Here is a 3268-nt window from a genome sequence, read left to right as displayed (position 1 = left end):
TGCAACAACTTTGCCGATGTATGACGTCAAGTTCTGTAGACTGTAGTAACGGTTTGGTTTAGGACATGACTGCTTACTGTCAATGCAAATGTCAATGATGGACTTCTGACGCATTTTTCAAACAATTATATAAAGGGAGATTGCAGATCATTTACATTATGTGAAAACCTGATTCTCTTCCAACTTACACTGTACATGTTCCTTCTCAGAGGTTTCATGTGAATTTACATCTTCATGAGCAATTAAATGGTTCGTTATCCACAGGTTTACCAAAAATGTCTGCAATTTGCTTTAGTGATATATTACTTTGTCTGACTCATTCTTACTGAGATCAGTGGCAACAATTGATTTTATTACTTTAGTAAAATATGACTTCTTTTAGAAATTACAGATTCTGCAGGCATCTAGGTAAATGATGTCAAATTGGCATAAATCTTGAAAGATCTTTATAGGCCAGTCAGTCCATAACATCAATTATGATGGCTGAATTGAGCAATACCTGATTACAGCTGTCTGTTCCCTTGGGAAGAAGCTTCTTTTTTTTATTATTATCTCAATTAATCCTTGTACTTCAGAGTTTGCAGGGCGTAATGACTCACAATATTCAGATTCAATTTTCTGAAAAAAGCGTCTTACTAGAGGCATTGTCACATACACCACTTTCAAATTCTTGTTTGGTTAAGCGTGAAAGTCTGTCCAAAAAATCTCATGATATTTCATTAATTGTTTCAGTTTCCAAGTTACTGGGGCCAATAACGGGAAAATTATGTTGGGAGTGGTTTTGTTGTTGTCCAGTTGAAATTCTGGGTCTGCTGGATAGTATCCAACCGTCCGCTGGAGACGTCGTGGGAGTTGGGAGGCGGTTTGTTGGGACAGTTCGACTTCCAGTGTCCTGGGTGGCCGCGCTCTAAGCACTCCTGGCGTTGGCCAACAGACCCCTTGGGGCTGCTCGACGCCAGATCCAGCGCCTCAAGTCTCCCCTCAATTGCAGCCACCCTCTTTGTGGTCCTCCTTTGTGTAGCCATCACATCTTTCAGCAAGGTCAATGTGCCTTCTGATGTCTTACTGATCTGGAGTAGTCTGGCCTTGGTGTCCTCAGTGTGATCAGGAGTGGTGGAAGTGTGGATGTAGCTTGCAGCGGGAAGACGTGTCTTCCCTTGTTGCTCTCGGATGAACCTCCTAACTTCCTTGCGGAGGCCTGGAATAACGTGGTGCGGGGTCTCATGGGGGCAAGCCAAGGTCGGAGCTCCTCGTCCCTCAAGCCACGCATAAACTGGTTCACGAGGATGCAGTCCCCTTGCCCATCATGGATGGCCTGCAGATAGTCATCGGCTATGCGCGTGAAGAGGGACTGGACCTCTGCATCCGCTCGTAGAAAGCGGCGAACGGATCATCTGTAGCGGCGTCTCCATATTCCACCCTCAGCTCGTTGAAGGCCGCTTTTGGAGTCTGGTAGGCCAGGTTCAACACCAGACGGCGGGCCTCTCCACTGAGATTCCTTACGATTGTAGAGAATTGAAGAGAGGGCGGGGTACGGCTTGCAGAGAAGAAGTACTCCAGGTCCCTTATCCAGTCATCGATGCCTATTTTCAACTCTCTTCCACTGAAGATAGGGACCCCCTAACCTGGGTGAAGGCTGGGCCTGTCGGTGTTGGAACCGCCTGCTGGGTCGACAGATTTTTCTCCTCCAACTTGACATTGATCTTTCTCAGAGGTATCATGTGCATATAAAATCTTCATGAGCAATAAATCGTTCGTTATCCACAGGTTTACCAAGAATGTCTGGAATTTGCAATAGTGATATATTACATTGTCTGACTCATTCTTTCTGGCAGGAGAGTCACCTGTACAGCTTTTTGGATTAAGTTTTGTCTTGGGCTTGGCTCCTTTCCCTTTCATGTTAAAAAACCCTTAAAATGAGGTCTCATTTTCAGAAATTTCCACTGGCTCCTTCACACGCGAGCTTACTCCGCCGCTGCCATTGTGACTCATTCAACTGAGAGTTATGACATCAATTGACTTTCTTACTTTAGTCAGCTGATGATGATTTTGACATGGTAAAACTTCCCCGATCCAAAACATCCCAATCTTGTAGTTCTTTCTGTAATTTGCAAAGCATATGTGTGATGTTCGTTTCATTAAATGACTTGCACATACAGTGTACATGAATTGTTGCTAAGCCGAAATCTGATGGCTTCACACTACCAGTTAGTATTCTGGGGCAGCGTTCCTTGTATGTTTTTTTGTGTTTCCACATTAAACACCTCTTCTGTCGTGTCCTCTGATGTCCCCACGCGCTATAAGTGTGGCTCTGAGAACTGCGGGAACCAGACAGACCTTTGGGAAGTCCTTGTGAAGTGTTATACATTTACACTTTTCTTCATTGATCAGCGGACGACAACTCTCCTCTTCATGGCAGCAACGGCACTGCTATGGGGAATCCAGCGGAATGCAATGTTCACAGTGGCACCACCAGTTTCCGTTCATGCGATCCGGAAGAGGGACAGGTGCTGGCGGTGCAGGCGGGTCATCATCCCTGTCAACGCTTGACGTACTACTACTACTAACGTTACTTGTTGTAGATCTATGCTGAATTCGGGCTTCCATCTCTGCTGCAGAATATTGCGGTTCGAAGTTATATGGCATCGGTCCAGCCATCGGTGAAGAATTACGAAATTACGAAAACAATGTATATGGCCCGAATAAACAATACAAAAGTGTAACTGTGAAACAAACCTCAAGCTTGAATGGCGTGAACAGCGTGTGATGCGCGACTGGTTGTACAGTGTGCCAGCTCAGTGACGATGCTGTACATAGGCACTCGCTGTATGTGTATGTTGTGCCTGCACGTCACTGCTGCATGCATGCATGCACTGGAGTAGCACGAAACGGGTATGAAATATCGAGACTACGTGGGATCGGGACCGAACATTGTTTACCGAGCCTAAAGCTGCCAATCTAACAAAGTAAAGATTGTAAGCTTAAAAAAGAGAAAACGCAAAATTTGTAGGCATCTAGGTAAATGATGTCATATTTACATAAATCATGAAAGACCTTGACAGACCAGTCAGTCCATACCATCAAATATGATGGCTGAATTGACCGATACCTGATTACAGCTTCTTATTTCCCTTCGGATAATGCTTCTTTTTTATTATCTCAATTAAACCTTGTACTTCAAATTTTGCAGGGTGTAATGACTCACAATATTCAGATCCAATTTTCTCTAAAATTGTCTTACTAGGGGCATTGTCACATACACCACCTT

At 44.4% G+C, this 3268-nt stretch overlaps 1 pseudogene; it reads right to left on the bottom strand.

Annotated features, from left to right (window-relative positions):
• Window positions 1-2150: 2150 nt before the first annotated feature.
• On the bottom strand, window positions 2151-2658 carry LOC140241135 (uncharacterized; annotated as a pseudogene).
• Window positions 2659-3268: the final 610 nt, after the last annotated feature.

This window comes from Diadema setosum, chromosome 17 (assembly GCF_964275005.1).
Source record: "Diadema setosum chromosome 17, eeDiaSeto1, whole genome shotgun sequence".
NCBI lineage: Eukaryota > Metazoa > Echinodermata > Echinoidea > Diadematoida > Diadematidae > Diadema > Diadema setosum.
This window is presented reverse-complemented; position numbering and strand designations above follow the sequence as displayed.